This window comes from Chiloscyllium plagiosum, chromosome 21 (genome assembly GCF_004010195.1).
Source record: "Chiloscyllium plagiosum isolate BGI_BamShark_2017 chromosome 21, ASM401019v2, whole genome shotgun sequence".
Lineage (NCBI taxonomy): Eukaryota > Metazoa > Chordata > Chondrichthyes > Orectolobiformes > Hemiscylliidae > Chiloscyllium > Chiloscyllium plagiosum.
The window spans coordinates 26,200,866-26,228,214 of NC_057730.1; the positions used below are offsets into that span (position 1 = coordinate 26,200,866).

At 39.5% G+C, this 27,349-nt stretch overlaps 1 protein-coding gene across 1 annotated transcript in view; it reads right to left on the bottom strand.

Annotated features, from left to right (window-relative positions):
- The window catches only part of abat (4-aminobutyrate aminotransferase), a 177,373-nt gene extending 157,144 nt beyond the window's left edge, over positions 1–20,229 (bottom strand). The window contains exon 1 of the mRNA XM_043711576.1: positions 20,081–20,229. The gene's annotated coding sequence lies outside the window, so the exon portion shown is untranslated. The remainder of the gene's footprint in view (positions 1–20,080) is intronic.
- Between the last annotated feature and the right edge of the window lie 7,120 nt (positions 20,230–27,349).

Below are 27,349 nucleotides of genomic sequence, written 5' to 3' on the forward strand. Positions count from 1 at the left end.
CCAATGTGGTCTCCTCTACATTGGGGAGACAGGACGCCTACCCGCACAGCGCTTCAGAGAACATCTCTGGCACACTCACACCAACCAACCCCACCGAACCGTGGCCGAACACTTCAACTCCCCCTCCCATTCTGCCAAGGGCATGCAGCTCTTGGGCCACTTCCACTGCCACTCCCTAACCACCTGAAACCTGGAGGAAGAACACCTCATCTTCCAGCTCGGGACTCTCCAACTCCATGGCATCAAGGTGGATTTCACCAGTTTCCTCATTTCCCCTCCACCCACCTTATCACAGATCCAACCTTCGAACTCAGCACCGTCTTCATGACCTGTCCTAGCCGTCCATCTTCCTTCCCACCTATCTGCTCTATCCACCTCTTCGACCTATCACCAAAACTCCCACCTCCATCTCCCTATCACACTCTCAGCTACCCCCCCCCCCCCCCCTCTCACTTATCTCCCAACCCCTTGGCTCACAGCCTCATTCCTGATGAAGGGCTTTTGACTGAAATGTTGACTCTCCTGCTCTTCGAATGTTGTCTGAGCTGCTGTGCTTTTTCAGCACCACGCTCTCGATATTAATTGTATAAGTCCCGCCTTGTTTATTTTATCAAACTATTATGCCTCGCATTTATCCAAATTAAACTCCATCTGCAACTCCTCAGAACATTGAATCCAGTTGATCACGATCATCTTCTTCACTGTCTATATACTACCAATCTCAGTTTCATCTGCAAACTTACAGCCCATGCCTGCCATTTTCTCATCTAAATCATAAAATTCAAGGTAACCTTGTTTATTAATGGGTTGGGAAGGAGGAAAGCTATGAATAGGGATGAAAGGAATTTACTCTGATTGATGTTTGTGACTAGGAAATGTTCCCAATGGATCCTATAGGAGCTCAGCTGTTTGCCATTATCTATTAATGACCTGAATTAAGGAATAGAGATTAAAACAGCTAGGTTTGCTGATTGCACTAAGTTAGGAGGTATTGTAAATTGTGTAATAGCATGAAGTTACATTGAGATCGAGAGTCTCATGCGTGGGCAGAACACTGTCAGGCAGTGTTCTATGTAGAGAAGTGTGAAGACATCCACTTTGAGCCTTGGGAAGACAAATCATAATATTTTCTTCATGGCAAAAGACTAGGAACTGTGTAGAAACAAAGGAATTTAGATGCATATGTAAACAAATAATTAAAACCTCACATCCCACTACTTAAAGTCTGCAAAAATGCTAATGTAATGTGATTTTTATTTGAAGTAGTTGGATTACAAACATTAGGAAATGATCCTTCAGATGTACAGAGTCTCAGTCAGATGCTATCTCGAGCACTGACAGCAAGTTTAAGACACAAATCTCAGTTTAAGTTAAAGAGCAGATTCACTAGATTGATACAATGGCTTAAAAGGTCAAATTATGAAGACAGATTGCATATACATAATTTGCATTCCATTACGTTTAGAGGGTTAAGAATGATGAACTCAAAAATACTGAAAATGGCAATGGGATTTGAAGAGATCAGTTCAAAAAAAGTATTTCCTCTGAATCCAGAAAATAAAGGAAGAATCATAAAAATTAGATCGAGACCATTTACGAGTGAAAACAGGAAGATCTGCTTCAAAAACAAATGGTTGTGAGCATCTAGAAATCTCTCGTTCAAATTCAATACCAAGGCCTTAATTTTCATTCCCAAGTCAGTAGCATAGATCCATGAGAATTCCCAGCTCTGCAAACCTGATTCAGGAAAAGATGCCCTAACATTTGGATTTTCATTCGGGGGGAGTGGAGATCAGATGTTATCTTGAGCTGGGCCCAGCTTTGTTCAGAGGCAGTCAGAGTGTCTGCTAAGTGTGGTGGTGGCAGTCAGTGTGAATGCCCTGCTTTGGCAATCTGGGATTTCATCTGAACTTAAAAAACAGCTCTTGAGTCCTCAACAGTCACACTTGATCACCTCCCCATGCTCTATCCATGCCACCATCACAGCCCAAAGTACCTTCCATGTCAACTAAGTGCCCACTTACTTCATGACCCTTTACAGACCACAGATCAAACCATGCCAACCCATGCTTCCCACCTACCACCTTTTGGTACTATATCCTTCATGCTAACTCACCCAATATGCTCCAAATGAAGACCTCAGGACCCATGCTGCGATTAAACAAAATAAAGTTCTAAGAGTCCATGATTAAGTTATTCATCATAAAAAGTAACTCATGCATAAGAAATCCATTCACAACATTTACATTCCTTCAGCTTAACATAGCCCCTTACTAAATCAAAAACAAATTTGGTGTACTTAATCCCTTATAAAAGCAAGCATTTACATTCATAGTCCCATTGTGATAATGATAGGATGTGAAATCAGTGATGTAGCGTAAATATTTTAAACCTATTCCCTGGCTTACGCCATCTTTAAGAGTGAAATAGCAAATATGATGCAGTATCTTTTTAAACTTGGCAGTACTTCAATGGCTTGAAACAATGATAATTCGCCTTGATAGTTTGAGAGTTCCAACAGCTTATCAGTTTCAATAAGTTTATCCACCTTTTACATACAGTCATGTATACTTTTAATACTCCTGAAGGGGACTTGATCTCTTGCAAAGTTGTCCGCTGACCTATTCAGAAGGATACTGTCACCCTCCAAGAGTGTGCCCTACCTCTCCAAATACTTTAGGCAGCTTTAGACCTCTTATTGAAGTCTAAAATCACTAAATCATGGTTTAAAGATCCCAGTTTTGAAAACTGGATTTTTTTGAAGGCATATGTACATTAACATGTGCAGTTGCCTCCACAAATCACTTCTGTGCAAGCAACAAATTTTTCTCTATCTCCCATATCTCCACTGCTGTGAAAATGATGGACACTACATTTGCAGGTAGGGCTTCCAGAAATGAGGTTTTCATTAAGCTGAAGGCTCTTCCCATTTTTACAAAAATTCAGGCCTGAGATTGATAGACGTTTGTTAGGGAGTGATATGAAGGGACATGGACCAAAGCTAAGTGACAAATCAGCTACAATCTAATTGAATAGAAGAACAAGTTAGTAAAGCTAAATAGCCTGTATCTATTCCTAGACAGACATATGTAATGAAATAAATTCAAGTAAAATTATGTAACCAGTAACATTTTCCTTAAATTCCTGTGCTATTTCATAACACATTCTCTGTGTGACACTGAACTCCATCACTGAAAGGAATCACATCTAGATGACATCTAGATGAAACAATAAATATATAACTGGGCTAAGCTGAGGACATCATAATCAGGGAAAATATTTGGAAGCCCTAAAAAGATTTAAAAGGGGAGCACAACATTAATTAGGCTGAGTATAGTCACAGAAAAATAAAAAAGGAACTCGACTAAACATGAATAAATGGGATCTTCTCTAGATGAGCTGGGGAAAAAGAAGTTGTAGATAGAACTGTAGATCAGCAATTTAAATTGCCAGGTCAGTTTTAGGGAAACGCAGACATTGATTAAGTCCTTTAAGGTAATGTATCGATTAGATTTAGTTCACATTTGTAGGCAATTTTAATTGACAGGTAGGAAGGATAGGGGATCATATAAATTACATAAACAAAAAGCTAGTTACAACGTTAGAGATTTCTCTTTTCATGGGGTTGTCAACCTTTGAAATAAAATGCACATCCATACAGTGATTTGCAAGTTGACATTTAGTGCTCTAAAGCAAGGTGGATGATCTCCTACCTTTGATTAATATTATAGCAAGGTAGGATGGATGCTGGGTGACTGATGTATCTTTTTATACAATTAATGGTAGAGCCTTGGGTGGTGTTGTACAGCAGAGGGACCTAGGGGTTCAGGCAAATAATTCTTTGAAGTTTGAGTCATTTAGGTGATAGCCTAATGGTATTATTGCTGGGCTGTTAATTGAGAGACCCAGGTAATATTTTGGTGAGGTGTGTTCAAATCTTGCCATGCCAGATAGTGGAAGCTGAATTCAACAAATATCTGGAATTAAGAATCTAATGATTACCATGAATCCATTGTTGATTGTAGGAAAACTCTATCTAGTTCACTAATGTCCTTTAGGGAAGGAAACTATCATCCTTACCTGGTCTGACCTTCATGTGATTCCAGACGCTCAGTAATGTGGTTGACTTTTAATAGTTTGGGATGGGCAATAAATGCTGGCCTGGCCGGCAATAAATGCTGGTCCGGCCAGCAATGCCCTCACCCTGTGAATGAATAAAACTATACATATAGACTGGAAAGTTAAAAAGGCATTTGGCATGCTTGCCTTCATTGCTCAGTCATTTGATTATCGGGGTTAGGAAATCTTGTTGAGGTTGTACAGGACAATGGTGAGGCCTATTCTGGAATAGTGTGTCCAGTTCTGGTCACCCAGTGGTGGGAAGTATATTATTAAGCTGGAGTAGGTTTGGAAGAGCTTTACCAGGATGTTGCTGGGAATGGAGGGTTTGAGTTATAAAAATAGGCTGGATAGGCTGGGACATTTTTCACTGGTGCATAGGAGGTTGAGAGGCCAATACAAGTTAATAAAATAATGAAGGGTATAGATACAGTTAATGGTAGTTGTCTTTTTCCCAGAATGTTGGATTTCAAGAGTAGGGGCACAACTTTAAGGTGAGAGGAGGAAGATTTTAAAAAAAAGACATGAGGGACAATTATTTTTATACAGAAGATGGTTCGTATGTGGAATGAACTTCCTGAGGATGGATGTGGGTACAATTATAATGTTTAAAAGACATTGGGATAAATATATGAATAGGAAAGATTTGGAGGGATATGGGTCAGGAGCAGGCAGGCGGGACTGCTTAGGTTGGGATTATATTCGACATGGCTGGACCGAAGGATCTGTTTCAGTGCTGTATGACTCTATGACAGAGGTCTGGTACCTTTTCATCTCCCTGCAATTACAATAACAATTAGTTCATTGTCAAATTATGAACCAGGAGTGAACCTTTTCCATGCTTTAATCACAAGATATGTGATTAATATATACCTGCATAAATACCTGATTGGGCCGGGGTGTGAATCTTTTTGTTATTCTGGATGAAGTTATCAGATTTGTTTTCTCAGATATGGGGCTGAGGGCTTTCATCTTCCACCTTTATTTTGTCTTTCGACAAGGAAGCCTTGGCCAATCTGCTCTTGGCTACAATCTTTAACCCAAACCTGGACAGATCTCCGCACTGACTAACCCACGCATCCTGACTAACCCACGCATCTTGCCACAAATATTTGCACTGGACTGCCCGCCTGACTGTCAATTGGCCAGATGTCTTGTGTGATGTTGCATTTAATTTTTCTAGGCTCAGCCATGAAGATGCATGGGCTTCTGCATCCCCCAGCTTGCAACATTTACCACCTGCTACCAAGCTCCCTTGCATCCTTATTAGTATTAGTAATTGGGGGTAACCAGCATATATTCTAGCAAATCAGATAAATTAAAAAAATTAACTTTTACATGATTACAAACGTGCAAATCATATTGTATATTAACCTTGGAAGATGTATGAAAAACGGCTTTATATGGTTACAAAAAATGAAAACAGACCGTCACATCAAAAGATACATATGCTTATGCATAACTGTATTATTCAGCAGATTTTTAAGATCAGTGTGCATATTTTTAAATGCAATGTAGCTTGACAAGTGATTAACATTTATGTTTCTGCAGCGTTTTTGTTTCTTACTTGCTACACGTTATGCCTCAAATTACAGATTAGGAGAATGAAACATACTTCAACCAGTTTTTGATTTCATCAACGTTGGATATATCAATTTCAGAGACAGAACGCCATTCCTCCACAAGTCAACACTGATGCATCAACACAAAATATTCTTGTGTGGATAATGCACAGATCAGATCCAGTATAAAGATTCCTTTACACTGCCTCAAAATACTCTATAATAACACACACCTATAATATTAAAAAGTACTCCCTCAGTCTCAAAAGCACGTATCAATGAAGACTGCTAATGGAGAAACAAATTATGTGTTACTGTGCCAATGCTTTTTGCCCCCTCACCACTGAATTGGATTCAAACTGACCAAAGTTAGAATAATTCTAGCAGCAGGATGAAGGATTTTTTTTAAAAAACCTTCTCAATGCCCACCAAGATGAGTTCCAGTTGTAGGAGAGAAGAATCTTCAAAAAGACCCCCACCACTGCCTTGTCACTACAACTTTAATACAGCACTGACTAGGTCAACATTTATTGTCCATCCCTAATTGCCCAGAGGTCAGCCATGAGTCAGTCACATGACTGTGGGTATAGAGAGTCACATGTTTCCTTCCCTAAAGGACATTAGTGACCAGATAGATTTTTCCAACAGTTGATTCGTGGTCACGATGGGGATCTTAGTTCCAGACATTTTTCCACTGAATTCAAATTCCACCATCTGCTATGGGGGGATTTGAACCCAGGCCCCCAGAACATTGCCTAGGTTAACAGTACACTCCCTCTATCTGGCATTATGAACCTGAATCATCTAGTCCTAAAGTAGGGATACTGCCACTTACCACAAAAGCCCAAACAATATTTTTAAACAACCTGTTCAGATATATTATGACGCACCTCTGGCACAGATGGGACCTGAGCAATTGCCAATGTGCAGGGAAGCTTTCGCAGCAATTCACCTGTGATTGATCTCAGAGTCTAACTCACAACAATTAGTTTCTAATGAGTCTCAGGATGTTTAGTCACAGTAATTGTATCATGTTGCCTTTGATATGAAAGCACAGAAATTGTTCCATCTTGCCAGCGAAGAATAATATTGTGAGTGACATGATATAAGAATTCTCTGCTTGTAAAAAAAACCAAAAGGTTTACTGAATGCGATTTAAAGAAATTCTTAAACTGACCTATTCAGAGATGTTACTATTGATATACCAGAAGACCTCTAATTAATAATATTCATATCCTCAATTTGGATTCCACCCAGGGTAACACAATAAGTAGGCATGGTAACTGCCTCATGATCTTTCAAAACTCTTGATTAGGAACTGTCCCATTTGATTTGGGAGAAGTGGCACTCTATTATTTAAGAGGGTAAGGGGGTAAAGTAGAAATTATAGGCCCATTAGGATAACATACATTGTGAAAATGTGTCTAGAATCTGAAATTGGAGTGTCTCCTGGCAGAAGTAACAGTGTTCCTTCAGTTCAAGTCCCACCTACTCTAGAAATGTCACAACATGTCTGAACAAGTTGATTTTAAAAAAAAACCTGGAATCTGTTAATGCCTACCGTGGGCTGTCTAACTTGTTAAGTTTTATTTTAAAATAATACAATTGCTTATTAAACAACAGAGTCACTGAGCATTTTAACAAATATAAGCTGATCAGAGATTCAGCAGGGATTTTAAGTCATAATTTTTTTTTAATGAACCTAGTTGGATTTTTCAATAGTTAACTAATGTGATAGAAAAGGTAGTGTCTATGGGTGTTATTTATATTGACTTCTAGAAGACAATCAATAAAATTATATATAAGAAACACTTAACAAAAAGTGAAATGGCATGCAATAGATGGTAACTTACTGGTTTAAATAAAATCAAAATATTGTGGAGGCTAGAAACCTGAAATAGAAACAGATATTGTCAGAGAAACTCAGCAGGCCTCTCAGTACCTGTGGAGTGAAAAACTGAGTCTGGTAGGACTCTTTTTCATGTTCTTCATCATAAGCAGTTAAGTCTCAGGATGTTTAGTTACAGCAATTGTATTATGTTGCCTTGGATATGCAAGCACAGAGATAGTTCTGCCTTGACAAGAAAATAATACTGGGAATGACATCGAAGAACAAGAAGGGCAGTAGCTTTGGACTTGAAACATGAACTCTGTTACTCTCCCCAAAGATGGTACCAGATCTCTGAGTTTCTCCAGCACCTATGTATTTAGAACTTATTGGCCTGACTAGGAGCAAGGAGACAGTGATTAAGCATAATGGTTATATGCTCAAATAAATAAATGTGATTCAGTGCATTTTCAAAGGATCCATACTGGGACCTTAGTATTTATTACTGACAGATTTATATAAATATAACTTCACTGATACCAGTAAGTTGGTCTAACCATAAATAGTGTCGAAGCTATCAGAATGTTGAAAAGGCAGATTGTTAGATTAGATCACCAGGCCAAATTGTGACAGCTGGGAGTCAATATAGGAATGTGAGGCTTTGGATCTGAGAAAGTTAAATGAGTACACTTTCTAAAGGGTGAGAAGCTAGGAACTGTGGAGGAGCAGAGGACAAGCACAAGTATGGACAAGCACAAAAATAATATAAAAGGTGAACAGAATGTTAGCATTAGCTTCGAGGCTGGAAGTTATGTTCAGAGCTCTGGTCAATACTTAGCAATGCACTTCAGGAAGAATATATTATCTTGGGTGTGGGTGCTATGCAAATTCACAACAATGACAGTCTTGATAAAAGGGTTACATTATGAAAGCAGGTTGCATAACCTTGGTTTGAATCCAGAAGAAGGGTAAATAAAAACTTTAAAATTAGATAAAAGAAATGAAAGAAAGTCCTTCTTCATGTAAACTGAAGCTGCTGTCCAATTAGACAGGAGAGGTTACATGATCCGAGTTGTTTCACATATTCCTTTCTTATGTTCCTTACCATGAGCAATGCCAAGGAATCTTATAGTGACAACTGTATTTACAAATGGTCAAAATACATGACTGGCAAACTGCTATAAAACACCTCTTTCTCTAGGTATCAAACTATGTACGTTACTACATAAATATTGTACTGCTTTACACCAAATGCAACATTATAGAATTCAAAACTACAGGAGAATTTTGATTAGGTTTTCTTAACAAAAACTCAAATTTGCTCTTCCTCCTCACCAGAAAGATTTTCTGTAATATGAAAAATGGAAATCTTGGTCCTTTAACTGGTGCCCAGAGGAATGAGACAGAAACTGACAGTATCACTAATGCATCACTGTGGTGACCACAGCACAAAGAGGAAAAATAATATACCATAAAAATACATAGACAAGTTTTCCAGTTGACATTGTGACTCCTGACAAGGTCATTCTATGGTGTCCATGGTAACAAAAACATTATGGAAAAACCCAAGGAAAAAGCTACAGTCATCAGAATTGCAATTACATCAAAGCTTTGTAAGACGTGCAAATTAGTTAATTCTTTGGTGAAAAATCAAAATACTATTAAAGAATGCAGTCAGCATCAGGATTCTCTCAACTATGCTCACTTGTAGAACACAATTGTCATTATTCTGAACACAGTTTGCAAAATAATATTATTTTTAAAAATATATTATGCTATCTTAGGCACTGGATTATATATTTCACTTAATCCTGTCGTTAGACCGAGACATTTTGTTCAATTTAAGTCTTTCAAATCATGAATTAAAGATGTAATAACTGCAAATTTGGTTTTGAAAACTGCAAACGTCCATAAGTTTTTAATCTTACTCTCACATTTATTATTGCCCCTAGATATATTCATCCTTACTCATGTCCTCTGCAGGCAGAAGTAAACTATCCAGGAATTGCACTATTTTTGAAAAAAATTAAGCACAAGAATGCAGACAATTGTTCCCTTCTACATTCTCTAATGTTACAGCTCCATTACTCAGAATAAACTTGCCAAACTAGTTTTTCCACTCGTAATATGAATTACTGTTCCCTTTGAAATTCAGCATTCTTGCGTCCATCCTCCTGAGTGCAAAATAAAAATCTTCAATAGGATTTTATTTTTACTGAAATACTCAAGATTTTTACTACCATATGACTATGAGATAAATTTAACAAATTATATACAGTATGGTGATCACATTTACTGAATTATTTCATTATATCTCTATCCAATCAATACAACTGATACATAATTGTCACCAAATAAAGAACATTACTCTTTTAGTAATTGGACATATATCATTGGAAAGAGCATTATACTGATGTCAAAATATCATCACTTCAATTAGATTTTGGAATCCCTTAAAAACATTGAATCAGTATGAGTCTCTTAATGAAAGGTAAAGTCACCATAGTCCTATCCAACCATAGTTTTCTCATTAGAGACAGATAACTGGTGCTAGTAAAATCTGAGAGTTATCACACCTCAGGAGTGGGGCAAGGTTGAGAAAGTGAGTCTTTCGTGGTCAGGTCAGTTGGTATGGAAGTGAACGAATACTGTTTGCATTACTCGGCATTCAGTGGTTTAGCCAACTGAGTCTTAAAACAAAATGGTGAATAATTAATGCACTTACTGAAAAATTAGGAGTACACAAAAGGCCAGATTCATAGAATTTGTTGGAAATTGTGGATAAAGTTACAAAGTTGGAGGATGACCATGCCTTGCCAAAGATTTGAAAATAAGAATGAAAGTTTTAAATGTGAAAAACAAGAAAATTTGGAACCAAAAAGTAAACAAAAAATATGTAGAAAGGTAAGAACAGATGGAACAAGAGCATTTGGTGTGGCATATCATTTGAGCTTCAACGTTATTGGATGGACTGAAGTTTACTGAAGGTGGAGAACAAGTGATTGGACAGAAATGTATCAGAATAGTTGTGCTGGAACTGATAAATGCATGGATTGTTTTGATTGACTGAAGTAGGGGAGCAAAGTCACAGAGGTGAAAATAGATCATTTTTGAAAGGATGAGAATATGTGTTTAGAAGTCACTTCAGGCATAACAAACAGATTAGCCCTTTCTAGGATGGTGTCTGAGGAAGAGAATGGAATTGACAGAAAAGAAATGGAATTTATTGTAGGGACTTGAAATGAAAGCAATGTTCAGCTGGATGGAACCACAGTGCATTTGAGAATGGATGGCAAGCTTAGGAAATTATACATGATTTCACTGCCGATTTTAACTCATTGACACTAATTATAATACAACCTAACATAAATTATCCTATATTTTACAAACTAATTGTCATTCATTCAGAGCTCTTACGTGGCTTCATTTGGAACTTATGCCTTGAGCTTAGGCAAGGACATTGTGTTGTGCTATGACCTCTTTAACAGTATCAAAGTTCATACTCATTTTGAATACACAGCATAGCAACTCGATCATAGTCTATGCCAAATTGCAGATTCCTTAATTGGACACAATGACAAAGATTTTCTCAAGTATCATCGGGTCAGAGCACACAACGTGACAGAAAACACAGCAGCACATCCATCCAGCAGACACTAGAGGTAAGCACTGAAGCTTCCTTTATTCTCTAGTTGTGTCAGGAACATTTACAACTGTTGTGGTTTGGAAAAGATGAGATTGTAATAGGCCACACAATCAAAAAAAATACAGTAAAGTTATTAACATGGAATTTGATGTTCACATTGTCGACTGCTGCTCCTGAAGCAGTGCTGTGAAAAATACCCTCCGGGGATGTTAAAACAGATAACTAAATCAGGTGGCACAATTAAAACCCAGCTGGAAGTTGAATGAGTCTCAAAAAATTGCCAGAGCAGAATTTCAATACTATTCTGAAATATGATTATTCATTCATATCACACATATACTGTGGTCAGATTATTCTAATCAGAGCATGGAAATTGTAGTGGCATTTTGGCAGTGTCATTTTCATCTTCCTACACAAACTACAGTTGTGGTGCATCATTATCAATCCAAACTGAGTCAACTGACAGCTTTCTTGCTGGGACTCAAGCCTTTTACCTCCTCTCCAGATTAGAGACCATGAAATTATTGTAGCACCCATATCAAATCATCAATAGAACCTGTGCATGAGGGATATTTTAAATTTGAAGACTTCAAAATGAAATGTGGAATAATTTAACCGAAATAAATGAGCAACAGTTTGTGATTTCACATCAGCTGCCTCCAATAATGTGTAAATTGACGAAGCATGTTGTGTAGCAAGTGCAAATGCATAGTCATGGCGCATAGAAAATAGATTTTTTTTTAAATGTGAAGATACATTTTCTTATGTGTTCAATGTTTGTTGAATCAGGGCACAGGAGCAGAAACATCACAGTCTAGAAGTTAAGATTCTGACAGGAGACTAGTGCATTGACATTTGAAAGTCAAAGTGATATTTAGAAAGGATCCAGAGCTTCAAGATGGATCATCCAGTTATAACGCTCTATTTCCTTTACCAGGAGCTAATGAAAATTAAACATGTTTTGTTTTATAACATTTTCAATATGTTTGCCTATTTATATTGGGGATCTAAGCCTCTTTTCCATTTTTTAACCAGCTCATGTCATTTAGAATTATTGAGATTAGGAGGTAGGTCACATTTCCATTATAGATCATAACAATTATTATCTATAGATATTAACAGTTATTATTAAATTTTTGGAGCTGATTTTGCTGCCACCACGTCTGCAGCGAGTGTACTCACCTGCCATGTTGTTTCACTCCCCGTGACATCAGTGATGTCACAGGTAGCTCCCTGCATTAAAGAATTCTGAAATTTTACTCATTGTAATGCAGAAAGCAGAGATTTTTTTGAAAATAATTTATATGTACTGAGGTTCAAGCTTTGTTTATTTAAATATTCAGATCATGGGTATAATGGGCCAGCAAGATAAGTGTTGAGGGAAGCACTATGGGTTTGATGACAATCAAGGGAATCACGAGGGGGGCAGCAACTATTGCACCAAAGGAGCTTGACAGGATGATGAGCAGGCAAGCAAGCATTGTGTCGAGGAAATGTGCAAGCAGGACGTTGCGCAAAATGGCAAGGTGGGTTTCGATTAGGGCAAGTAAGTAGACTGAAGCGATAACAGGCACACCATGATGACATTAGCGGCAACACCTACAGGTGGGCTGGGTACAGACTCCTTGTTCCAAGCCTGCACTCAAGAGCAGCAGGATAAGCTTGGCAATTTTACTACAGGCAGCTGAAGTGGCCCTTTCCTCATTGCCTTACTTGCTACTATTGTCCTGTTCGCCAATGTACACAAGATCTGAATGGGGTCAGTGACTGAATCTTCCTGATCCAGTGTGGTGGCAGGAGATACAGAGAATGTACACCAGTGTATTATTGGGTCATTGAGACCAATCAGATCCTACATTTGCGGTGTGCTGTGATGGCTGACCCAGGCCAAAACTACAATGAAGGTATTAAAATTAGCCTCAATATTCTTGGTCTAGATTAATCACGGTTCCTACCCTGAAAAGTGGGGTTTTACCAGCTTTCTGGATGGTCTGGAAGGGTATAAAATGGTGAAGGAAGGCCAAAAGAAAACTCTGGGGGAAGGTGCTTTATCCTCCTGTTACCATGGCAATTTTCAGCAGTGGGAAGGTGAAGACTACTGTCTAGGCTGGCGGCTAACTGAGTCACTTAATTGCTCAATTAAGGGCGTCTTCCCACCTCCAGTGACATTCTGCTACAGGTGAGTGGGCTCTCTACTACATGAGAGAGCAGTTGATTATCCCTCACCACATTCCTGCTGGATCAGAGTTGGAGAGGGCTTCCCAAATCAGGCAGTCTGTGCCCATGGAGGACATTCCTCTCACCCTACCCGGACCAAACCTACTCCTCTCTCCAGAGCCTACTTGACTTACTTCACTTACGTTAATGGAACAGCATCCTGCAGTCATAGCATTCTTTGTGCTAGACACAATCCCAACAATGGCCTCTGCTTCAAGTGGGACTACTGAGATTGCTGACCTACTGGATATCCAGTTGGTTGACAGCTCTTGGAGATAAAGCAATAGGGTTTCTGGCTTGGGGATGGGGCATCTGCTAAGCTGACAAGATTCTGTTTAATACCTATCCTTTAACATTAGCCAAGGATATGATCTGGCTCTACGACCTGTGATAGGATTTCATTTGGGTTTTCGATTTATAGAAATAATTTGAACAAAAGAGCTGGAGGTATGATGCTGGAGATTGTGAATGACACCAGTTAAAAAATATGAAGAACATTGAGGAAGCATACAAGATATTCGAACAAAATTTGGACTGTGGAGTAATGAGATAAATGGCAGGTACAGGTCAATATAATGAGCAGTGATATACTTTGGAGGAAAAACAATGCAAGAAAATACATTTTAAAAAATGGGGAAACAGCAATCTATTTTGGGCTGAATTTTACGGAGATAGTCATAGAGATGTACAGCATGGAAACAGACCCTTCAGTCCAACCCGTCCATGCCGACCAGATATCCCAACCCAATCTAGTCCCACTTGCCAGCACCCGGCCCATATCCCTCCAAACCCTTCCTATTCATATACCCATCCAAGTGTCTCTTAAATGTTGCACTTCTTCTGGCAGCTCATTCCATACCCGTACCACCCTCTGTGTGAAAAAGTTGCCCCTTAGGTCTCTTTTATATTTTTCCCCTCTCACTCTAAACCTATGCCCTCTAGTTCTGGACTCTCTGACCCCAGGGAAAAGAGTTTGCCTATTTACCCTATCCATGCCCCTCACAATTTTGTAAACATCTATAAGGTCACACTCTTTGAGTGTGAACTGAAGTGCTGGTAGTATGCGTACATAGAACACAGAACATAAAACATTACAGCATGGTACAGACTCTTCGGCCCTCAATGTTGCGCCGACCTGTGGATCCAATCTGAAGGACAACTAACCTACCCTACTCCATTCTTGTCCATATACCTATCCAATGAACATTTAAATGCCTTTAAAGTTGGCGAGTCTACTACTGTTACAGGCAGTGCATTCCATGCCCCTACTACCCTCTGAGTAAAGAAGCTACCTCTGACATCTGTCCTATATCTATCACCCCTCAATTTAAAGCTATATCCCCTCGTGCTCGCCATCGCCATCCGAGGAAAATGGCTGTCACTGTCCAACCTATCTAATCCTCTGATTATCTTATATGTCTCAATTAAGTCACCTCTCAACCATCTCTTTCACGAAAACAGCCTCAGTCCCTCGTCCTTCATCACTACTCTTTTCTTAATGTTACTCCACTGCCTGAAGTGATTAAGCATTTTGGGGTATCAAAAAGGAAAAAGATCAAAGAGTTAAGATTGTGGTCTAGACAGGTTTGGGAAAGTGGGCGGGGGGGGGGGGTTATACCTGTGAAAGAGGCATGATTATACCATCAGCAGCTTGTAAATCAGAAGACAGTATTAGATAAAAATCATATTGATCTCTTGGAGGACAGATTGATCCTGATCTTACTAATGCACTCGCAACAATGGCCAGAAGTATTTCCTCCATTGGGATGAGAGCTCCTGCTGCCTCATTGTTTGGTATCATTGGTAAGGCCACTGCTGGAATATTGCGTGCAATTCTGGTCTCCTTCCTATCGGGAAGATGTTGTGAAACTTGAAAGGGTTCAGAAAAGATTGAAAGAATGTTGCCAAGGTTGGAGGATTTGAGCTATAGGGAGAGGCTGAACAGGCTGGGGCTATTTTCCCTGAAGCGTCGGAGGCTGAGGGGTGACCTGATAGAGGTTTACAAAATTATGATGGGCATGGATAGGATAAATAGGCAAAGTCTTTTCCCTGGGGTCGGGGAGTCCAGAACTAGAGGGCATAAGTTTAGGGTGAGAGGGGAAAGATATAAAAGAAACCCATGGGGCAACTTTTTCACACAGAGGGTGGTACGAGTATGGAATGAGCTGCCAGAGGAAGTGGTGGAGGGTGGTACAATTGCAACATTTAAGAGGCATTTGGATGGGTATATGAATAAGAAGGGTTTGGATGGATATGGGCTGGGTGCTGGAGGTGGGACTAGATTGGGTTGGGATATCTGGTCGGCATGGACGGGTTGGACCGAAGGGTCTGTTTCCATGCTGTATATCTCTATGACTATGATTCTCCTGCAAAAGAAGGGGGACTGTGCCAGTGAATGTTGTGCAATATGTTTGGCTGCTAAGGCTATGACTATTGAACAGCTGGCAATGTGCTAAATGTATGTCTGTTAGTTGGTACAAATGGATGTTAGATTAAGGCCTGATTCATAGAGATTGTTAGTAGTGAATGTGATGAATTCACATTCATCATTATTCACAATAACAGTACAGTACTGTTATTGCTGCTAGTGGTAGAATATGGTTTTTAAGGGTGCATTCACTAATCTCTGACTACTCAATTGGTCATTGAATTTCTTGTGACATTGCATTAAGATTTTTCTACTGGAATTGTCTGCCATAAGCCACCTGCTTCCAAAGTTTTCTGACCATATATCTAATAGAGGTTCTTTCTCACTGTAGATCTAAGGATCTCTCCTTCTTAGCATCTCCTCTAAGTCCTCGTACAGTTCCTGAAAACCATGGATTTACCCTCACACCCTATTGTGCCATTACTCACACATTCCCTTTCTTCAAGACTTGCTTCATTACATCTCTTTCTGCCTGCTCCAACTATAATGAACCTTCCTTTTTAAGAGGTGCAGGCTAGTTTTAAGTAGTGCATTCAGCGATGCTAACCACTGAATATTCAGGCTCTGCTGGTTTGTTTAATCAGTGAAGAGATGAACTTGATACAGATGAACAGACATTACAAAGTCGATTTGCAATCTTCACTGTAGCTAACTGACATGGGTTAAATAATCTACTTTTGTTTAAAATCCAATTTAGCATCCTCCCTGACAATGTATTATGGCATTACTTTCAAACAAAACAGTAAGACATGATACCTACTTTGTATTGCACATTTCCCTTTCCAAAGCACCTCCAGCAGCATTATAAAACAAAAGATCAGTTACTTTAGGAAATACTTGGTCAGATGACCAGACGTTTGATCATCCCATACATTTTGATAAGGGCCTTATAGGAGGGAAGTTAGATGGAGAGCTTGGAACTGAACAATTTAAGCCAACGGTCCAGCAATGAAAAGTGGGAATGTACAAAAGGCCAGTATTCGAGGATATCTCAGGGGACTGTGGTGCTGTAAAAGATTACAGATACAGGGAAGGGCCAGGTCACAGAGGGATCTGAAATCAAAGTTGAGAATTTCAAAATCAAGACATTGTTTGATCAGTAGCAAATGAAGGTCAACAAACACAGCGATGATATGGGAACAGGATTTGCCTTGCATTAAGGCATGAGCGGCTAGGCTTTGGCTGATCTCATGTTTACACGGGTTAATGTGGAAGACTGATCCAAGGTGCGTTTGAATAATCAAGTCTAGAGATAACAATAACATTGATGAGCATCTCAGAAGCAGATGAACGGAGACAAGGGAAAGGTTGAGTGATGTTATGGAGGTGGGAAAAGATAGTTTTCAAGATGGCACATATGAGATTAGAAGTTGGTTGCAGGATTAAATGGGATGCAAAGTTCTGAATAGACTGGCTTCATTTCTACAGCTGCCAGGGACCGGATGGAACTGCTATTTAGGAATTGGAGTTTGGAGCAGCAACCAAACACAATGACCTCAATTTTTCCAATATTAAATTGAAGAAAATTTTTGCTTATCAAGTACTGTATGTCAGATAAGCACACTGATAATTTTACAACAGTGGATGAGTCCAAAGAAATGATAAGGCAGCCTTGGCCTTTAAACAAAGGTAAAGTACTGTCATCCCAGAATGCTACTCTCTCATAAGAGAGATGAATGGTGGTGGTTCAACTTTAGGGAAGAGGTTGAAAAAAATACCTCTTCATGGTAACCTCAGCTAATGTAGGAATTGAATCCATACTATTAGCATCGCAAACTAGCCTCCCAGCCAAATGAGCTAACCGACCCATGTGAAACCAAGCCTGTGCCTTTACGTGATGTTAGCTAAAGGTAGCATGTAGATTAGATTAAGTGGGACCCAAGCACAGATTCGTAGGCCACAGAGTTAAATGGGGTGGAAATAGGAAAACAAGTCAACCGAAAATTTCTGAAAATAAAAATCTAATCCTTTAGAAATGAGCAATAACATCTGGGTTAGATAATATTTATGAATTCTGGTAGTCAGGAGGCAAATGGGAAGAACTTTGGAAGAGTTGAGTCTGTAATGATAAAAACATGGATAAATGGTTTTGTAACAGATGGTAGAGAGCTGACAGGTAACATTTCAGAGGTGGAATAGATAGTTTTTCTTTATTTAACCTATTCTTCTCATCAAACCTGTCCAGAGATGTTATCACACACCTCTTGAACCTGAGCATAATTCTTGAACCTGAGCATAATTCTTTGATGTTTGAGTCACATACAGACAAAGTGGTTAAGAAGGCATTTAGCATACTTGCCTTCATTGCTCAGACCTCTGAATATAGGCATTAGAACATTGTGTTGAGGGTATACAAGATGTTGTTAAGGCCTTTTCTGCAGTACTGTGTCAGGTTCTGGTCGTCCTGTTATAGGAAGGAAAATAAGAAGCGGGAGAGGGCAATGAAGAGATTTACCAAATGTTGCAAGGAATGAAGATTTTGAGTTATAAGGAGAGGCTGAATAGGCTGGGACTAAGAAGGATTATATCTGAAATGTTGACTTCTCCACCTCCTGATGCTGCCTGACTTGCTGTGTTCTTACAGCTTCCTGCCTGTCTGTTTTGGATTCCAGCAGCTGAAGTTTTTTTGTTTCTAACTATTTTCACTGAAGGGTAGGAGGTTGAGAGGTGACCTTATAGAAGTTTATAAAATTATGAGGGGCATAGATAAGGTGGATGACAGGTGTATTTTCCTTAGGATGGGAAATTTAAAGACGAGGGGGCATAATTTTAAGGTGAGAGGAGAAAGATTTTAAAAAGATGGCAACTTTTTTTTACACAAAGTATTTTATATGAGGAATGAACTTCCAGAGGAAGTGGTGGATGCAGGTACAGTTACAATATTTAAAAGATATTTAGATAAATGCATTAATAAGAAATATTTGGAGAAGTATGAACCAAGTACAGGCAGATTGGATGAGTTTAGTTCGGGATTATGGTCGCATGGACTGGTTGGACTGAAAGATCTGTTTTTGTGTTGTAGGCTCTATTCCAAGAGGGCCCTAGTTTTTCTAGTACTGGTGGAGGGAGAAGTGGTCGTTAATTGGTCACATAATCAGTTTAATTGACTGCCTGTTAAATGGAGGCATGAAGCTCCACAGCTTCTCCTTCCGTCACTGAGAATATCCCATGGCAGCAGGAAGGTGCCAGCTATCTCTCCCGATGCCATTTTATAAAGTTTCCCCTTCCCAGCCCATCAGGAGAGGGCTAGTAAAATTCAGCTCAGAGTGTTTGGAGAGAAAAAGGAAGACTAAAATGATGTGGCTGTTGGCAAGAAGAGTGGACAGATATGTTTTTGAGGAGGGTGAGATGTTTGAGGTTTTGAAAGGGAGGATTGATGGCACCTGAGCAAAGCAGATCAGTAACAATGCGAACCCACACTGTTGATCCATGAGGGAAGCTGGGTAACTAGTTGGGTAACATGAGAATGGGGTGAAGAAGTGGCCCCGACAGACAGGACTTGGAGTTGGAGAAGATAGGGAGCGAAAAGAGAAATGACTTGAATTTTTTTTGCTATGTACAAAATGGGGTCGAGACGTGCTGAGAAAAACAAGTGCATTTTGAAGGCAGAATTGGTTGCACGACCATCTCCATGGAGGTTTTATCTGATATTTTGATGTTTAAGCCTTGTAAATAACCTCAAGAAAGCTTGGCACTTTGCAAGAAGACTTGGACAGCTCGAACTGTGATGTGACAGTGCTTTAGCGAGCATTTCCACAACGCATTAGATATACATTTGGAAGAATGTTAAAAACAAACAATCCTGTTCATACATCAAGTCTCTTTAAAGCGTTATGTTATCACATGGACACTGAAGGTTCCCTAGATCGGATCAGGGCTACCCTCATTCCCCATGTTTGGCCGGGGGAAAAGGTTTCATCAGCGGCTCGCACCAATTTCATTTCATCAGCAGGGCTTAGCCAGAATTCTCTGCTCACGTTAACGACAAAACTGAAATGCAACTGAGCTGTTAAGGAGTACACATCTCACAGTCCGCCCCTTTCCCTGGCACCACCATCAGCCAGATCCTGCTGCTTGGAGAGAGATAAAACCTAACGCGCGCCGGGTTGAAGACCTCCCCCCCCCCCCCCCCCCGCCGTCTCCCCAAAATAAAGAAGAAAAGGTCAGCATCAATAACCAGTTCCCGGCTGATGTTTTTAGCAGCTTCTTGCGTGAACATGATCGCTGCATACGAAGCGAGGAAAAGATTCCTAGCAGCATAGAAAGCAGGCAGCGCTTACCTTGTCGGCGTGAATCAGCAGCATTTGCTGCTAAAAAGATTAGAATGTGCGAGGTGTAAGACGGCATTTATTGTAACCAGCGCCTTTTAATGATTAGCTTCCAGTCTCAGCACATATTCAATCGACTGTCAAACTACGAGCTGGGCGGAAGAGTAGCCTAGCCAATGAGATCTCAGATCTGCAGTGAGTGACAAAACAACCCACTGTCACTTCACTGCTTTTGTAACAAATAGCCTGCTGTGTCTCCTCCGTCCCACAACGCAGGTTCAACATAAAATAGTCTTGAGTACATTTCACTTTATCATCCGTTTATCTAAACTAAGGTGAATGCTACCTTAACAATATCGGAAGATTGTATACATCTATCAAGATTTTCACATCCCAGTGCATCAAAAACGATAAATGCAATTATCTATCCATGCAAAACGTGGCGAGCTGCAACAAACTGCTTCCTTTCCTCTCGAAAATGTTTATCATCCCCGTTTGCAAGAAAATGTAATCATATTTGTGCGAGTATTGGCACGTCTTTACTCTTCTACAAGGGTTACCCTGGAAAAAGAAATGGAATGGTTCATATTTGACTTTTTGCAAAATGCATGATGCAGCAAATACTGGCCTGCTTTGCTTCAATGTGTTATTGCAACATCGTCTTCAAGACATGAGACGACAAATCTGATCAGTTACAGTATAAATCATTATGGCCATTTGTTAAAATTTGATAAAGCCATGCGCAGTCATTTTATAACGTGGGCTGTTAAATTGAAGTAAGGTCAATGATTTCTGTACTTACTGAATTGCAAGCAGATTAGTCCTGCTAGTTAGAAGAAGCAACAATTTCCAGTTATCTGCACGTATAAAGAACTTCTAGCATTTGTTCGAAATTAACCCCAATTGATTATCTTTCAAGGAGAAGAAGAAAACAGACAGGAAACAAAAAGAAAGCACATTCCACTCATTATCATTGAAATTGTCTTAATATTTACAAGCTACATTCCACATTCAGATGTAGAGCCTGAAATCAAAAACATTTCAAATTGGAAATCACAGAATATGCAAGAGATTTTTTAAAAATCCTCTATACACCAAGTTCACTCTGAATTGCCTCAATACACTTGCAACGTTTGATTCACGATGCATTTTTTGTGAGACACACAACCAGAGAGGTTCTATAGTTTGAAGCCTCTCAACATATACTGAAATGACTGAAAGGCCACAGGCAGCGACCTTTCCCCATTGTGCCTCTGTGGCGGCTGCTTCAAGCATCCCTCAGACACTGACATAAACCTTGGAATGTGTCAGTTTGCAATTTTTGGTCAAGGGTAGCTCCACACACTGGAAGGCAAGCAAGTTTTAATCAGACCAAAGGGTATATCTCATAGAGTTGATGATACTCCAGTTTATGTTTATTTCTGTGAGCTTTCCTGGGAATTGCCTGTAAAGCATGGATCCTAGTCCCAGAGCTGCTTGGATTGAATCTAACGAAAAAATATAATTTCCCTCCAGATCCTTTTTGCAAAAGCATTCCACAAGGAGTGGGACAACAATCTCCTCTCCATTACAGCCACTTCAATGGCAATGTGAAAAGGGCAGGAAGAAAGGATCTGAAATGAAGGGTCTTTCTCAACATTAGCCAGGCTACATTTTGATGCCTGTTAATAATTATTTTGACAGTCTGCTCAGAGAACCAACCAAAAGCATTCTGATGAAGGGGTTATGTCTAAAGCTCCTCGAATGCTGTCCAACCTGAGGTGTTTTTCCAGCATCACACTTTTCGACTCTGACTCTCCAGCATCTGCAGTCCTCACTTTCTCCTAGTAGCTACCATATCCTCTTCCAACCCAGCCTCAAGGACATTGATCATTGCTGAATAGAGCCTGTGTCAAAATGTCAGACTGCCAAGACTTTACTCAGTTTTCTCCTTCCTCCAGGCTGCTGATCACAGAGCTCTGTCAGTGTACCGACTGGAGGAAGAAATATGAGCACATCTTGCTTGCTCCACAGAGTGGTCTCTGGACTGGGAGATGGCATTGGAAATGTCTGAGGCAAAGATCAAGGCTTGCCAGCTCTCCACCTCGTAGACATCCTGCTTGACTTCAATGCTCATTGACTGCAGCTGGAGCTCACTCCGTATGCTTTGCCTTCTCATACATTTCCCTCTGTACATTCTGACCTCCCGAATATTCTTTGTAGATGAAGAAATTCTTAAGTGTTTGTCTTGATTGCTTTCTACCAAAGCTTTGGAGACTCAAAGAAGAGTTTTACTTTCCCTTACCTTTGAAATCACCTTTGATTTCCTCAATGCTTTCTGGGAGTAGCAGACTCACGTTCAGTTTCCATGTCCCCCTGCCACCCTTCTGTACTTCCTGTACATGACAGTCAGTCACTAGGAGACAGCAGTCAGAGAAAAGTACTAGCTTGACATTGGTGGATGGGCTTATTACATTTTAGAACAGAATGAATTCAGCACAATTTACAAGCTTCATGGATCAATTTATGGAATTGCATAGATCACATGCCATTTCAAATTGTTACTATGATGATCTCATCCAAGGACCATTCATCAGGATGGTTCAGTTTTGGGACCATCTTTTCTTGAATCTCATAACCCAATGATGGACAAAAGATAAGTGTTTTACTGATAGGCCCGCAAATGAATCATTACTCCAAGAATGAATTGAGTGGCACAGGTCTTACACTGGCTGAATCATGAGAGATCAGGAAAAGAAACATGGGTAGTGAGGTGTAGGTTTTAGGAGAAACGTGTGGGTATCAAACTCTTAAGTTATAATTGCTTTGAAAGAAATTTGGAGCTTAAAAGAAAAAGCTTCTTAAAATAGCTGGTTACATTATTTTTCAGGAGAGATATGAAATTAAGTTAAATAAAAAGAAAAGACTTGCATTTTCTATGGAGTTTTTCATAAGCATTAGACGCTTTAAAGCATTTTGTAGCCAAATAAGTACTTTTGAAGTATGATCAGTTATAATGTAAGAAATTTAGCAGTTAACATACACACGGCTAGCTTCCTAAAATAGCAACGCGAGAAAGACAAAATAATCCATTTTTGTGATGATTGAATAACTATTGATTAGAACATCATTTCCCAGCTTATCTCCAAATATGCCCATAGGACTTTTACATCCATCTGAGAGGACAGATAGTCCCTGGATTTAACACTTCATTTGGGAGCTGGCACCTGCATTACAGTAACATTCTCTCATTAATGATCTGGAATGTTAACCTGGGATTGTGTGTTGGGATCCTGGAGCAATTCAGAGATGAGGGTGCTTCAGTTGTTACATGATTAATACAAGGAAGTGGCATAGGCTTGACAGTTACTTTGTATGAGCGATGATTATGAAATAAAATGGCTCAGGGATTCGAATCTAGCTTTTGAAGTGATTGGAGAACTGTTGCTGAGGACACAAGTAAAAGGCAAGATAGTCAGTTCTGATCAAATGGGATCCTTGTTTATAATCACACAGATGTTGCTGACTGGCCAGCATTTATTGCCTGTCCCCAGTTGTCCTTCCAGTTGTGAGCTGCTGCAGTCCATGTGCCATAGGGAGATCCACATGGCATTTTGGAGAGAGTTCCTGGATTTGGACTCAGTGACAGTGAAGGATTATTAGATATTGGACAGAATATATGCATTATTGAACATAGGCTGCTCAAGCCATGCATAGAAGGTTACCAGGAATCTTTATTTGAGACAATGTTTGAGGTAAACACCAAGCATTTAACATTTACAGTAATATATTTTATGTCAATACATTAAATTAGCTACCATAAACGTAATAGCAAAACCCTATCTAAATATGAATCAAATGCCTTTCATTCTCACAGCTTTTTGACCAGCGGAATAACTTAGAATGCTCTTGGGAAAAAAAGTTTTCACTTTTTATTTCTCCCATCTGTAAACAAACTAAAATAAGAATAAAAAAAAAGACATATTTCGTGGTAGTGGATTACTATTCAACAAGCCTAGGCTTAGGTACAATATTTTTGCCTTGATGAATCATTTTGTTAGTTCAAAGTAGTTCCTGTTATCTGGCTGTTCAAGCAAAATGTACAATCAGCATTTGTATGTCAGCAAGAGGGAGAGAACAAAAAATCCATGAAAGATTGCAATGATTATTGCCTATTTCAACTTCTTTTCATTTCAAACAACTTCATAAATTTTGAAAGTGATGGTTTCTGCTTCAGTGGTTCAGCAAGTTTTTTTTAACAAGGTCCAGTTTACACCCAAAGTTGATGTCACCTCATGTATGTTGGTAGACTAAGTTTCATTTGCATAGCCAATTGCAAGTATTGCAAATGCAATCATTGCTGAAGGGATGGATGGAGGCATTGACTTTGTCCCAGGCTCAATGGTACTGAAGGCATTTGACTCTGTTCCCCTCAAATGATGAAATATTTTCTTCATATAGGTCTGTCCAAGCCTAATTTCCATGCTCAGCTGGCTGTAGGGTAATTCTTTTCTGGAATCCACCATGTGAACTAAATGACCGACCCAGTAAAAATGCACATAAGCCTTTAAAGAACATTGGTGCTGGGAGTTTTCACCTGCTACTTGATGTTCCAAATGAATTATGGACAGTGAAGACAGAACACTGCTTTATGTGACACATGTAGATTGTCCAAGTCTCACAAGTGTATCTCAAGAGACACAAGAACCATTGCCCTGTAGACTTTGATCTTAGTTCTGTGTCAAACACCATGTTCTTTCCAAAGTCCATGAGTGAGGCTGCCAAATACTGAGCCTTAAAGGTAAATAGAGTTTATCCAGCTCAATGGGGCAGTGGTTAGGAGGTGGGCAGAAAACATTTCATTAATTGAGATTTCCCACCCATTTTCTTTGTGTAAATGAAATAAATAAGGCACACTGAACTAAATAAATATAATTTGAAAGCCATTGGAATATTTCAATATTTGCCCCCCTCTCATGGCCATGTATGTGGCAAATTATAATCAACTATAGTAATCAGAAAGGATCACAATGTGGGGTGATGTGGATAACTGAACCAATAATAGATGGGAAAGGGGAAGAGGAATTAGCAAGGAAGATGAAGATAGGAGGAGGAGGTAGAAAGGTTAGCAGGAGATAAAAGATATATATAGAGAGAAAGTGAGAGGGTGAGGGAGGGGGTTGAAGGGACAAAGACAAGTTATATGGAAGGAGAGAGATACAGAGTGGAGAGACGATCAAGATGACAAAGAGACATTGAGTGGAGAGATAGGAGGAGTATTAGAAGAGAAATAGGTATTAGGGAAGGAAAGAGATATAAAGGATGAAGAGATATGGTACTGAAAGGCATGAAAAGACTAGATGAGAGGCTAAAAATATAAGGTGGAGGAGGATGATGATCAAGCAGAAAAGAGAGGAGGAAAAGAGTAAGGAAATTAGAAAACTTTCTCAGAGGGGGAGGATGGAATGTGTGGAGGATTACTCACAGTCAATCAGATTGTTACATCAATAAACTATTTTTAAAAAAATTCACTCACAAGGTGTAGCCATTGTTGCCTGGGTCAGCATTCATTGATCATCCTTAGATGCCCTTGAGAAGGTGGTGGTGAGCTGCAGTCTTGAGCCACAGAAGTGTGTTAGCTATAGGCACACCCATAATGCATTAGAGAGTTCCAGGATTTTGATCCATTGATACTGAAGGAATGACAATATATTTACAAATCAGGATGATGAATGGTTTGGAGAGGAAATGATGGTGTTCCCATGTATCTGCTGCCCTTGTCCTTCAAGATGGTCCTTCAAGTGGCTAATGGAATTTAATGCAGAAAAGTGTGAGGTTTGGAGAGGTTTGGAGAGGAAATGATGGTGTTCCCATGTATCTGCTGCCCTTGTCCTTCAAGATGGTCCTTCAAGTGGCTAATGGAATTTAATGCAGAAAAGTGTGAGGTAGTTCACTTCAGAAGTAACAAGAATGGAGAGTACTGGGCTAATGGTAAAGTTCTTGGCAGTATAGATGAACAGAGAGATCTTGGTGTCCAGGTGCATAAATCCCTGAAAGTTGCCACCCAGGTTGATAGGGTTATTAAGAAGGCATTTGGCGTGTTGGCATTTATTGGTAGAGGGATTGAGTTTCAAAGCCACGAGGTCATACTTCAGCTGTGCAAGACACTGGTAAGACCGCACCTTGAGTATTGCATGCAGTTCTGGTCACTCCATTATACGAAGGATGTGGAAGCTTTGGAAAGGGTTCAGAGGAGATTTACTAGGATGACGCCTAGTATGGAGTGAAGGTCTTATGAGGAAAGGCTGAGGGAACTGAGGCTGTTTTCATTAGAGAGAAGAAGGTTGAGTGGTGACTTAATCGAGACGTATAAGATAATTAGAGGGTTAGATATGGTGGACAGTGAGAGCCTTTTTTCTCGGTTGGTGAGGGCTAACATGAGGGGACATAGCTTTAAATTGAGGGGTGATAGATTTAGGACAGTTATCGGGGTAGTTTCTTTACTCAGAGAGTCGTAGGGGTATGGAACAGCCTGCCTGTAACAGTAGTAGACTTGCCGATGTTAAGGGTATTTAAATTGGCATTGGACATACATATGGATAATAATGGAAAGGTGTAGATTAGATGGACATCAGATTAATTTTGCAAGTCGGCGCAACATCGAGGGCTGAAGACTCTGTACCCCGTTGTAACGTTCTATGTTCTCCATGTTCTAAGAGCTTGTACCTATCACATCTTCACTAATCTGGGTTTTATGGATTATTATTAGGGGTGATCACATTGAGAACAGACAATATTGACTTTTGATGCATTTTGAAATGAAATGCAGTGACCCACTCACAAATAGATTTAAGTAGATATTTATCATGACTATTCAAATCATAGAGTCATACAGCATAGAAACAGGCCCTTTGGCCCATCATATCTATGTTGATCAACAACCACCAAACTACACTAATCCCATTTACTTGTACTTGGTCCAGTAGAGTTAATTTGATTCAATATCAGACCCATTTTCCATGGCTATTGTACAGCTTCTACAATATATACTGTAATTAACTGGTTGTTTTTGTTCAATTTGCATTAGGAATGTGTGTTACATTGTGTAAGGATCGTTCAATGACAATTTGGCTATGGGAGATATTTGCAGCACTAGCAGCCTGCCATCTACTGGCCACTTAACAAACATAAAGATCAAACTGAACTTGTAATTTCAACCAACCAAATCGTGACAAAACTCAGCTTAGAGCAAAAATACCATGTCCAAAGGGACGTGGATCATATTCAGGGTCAAATTATAGT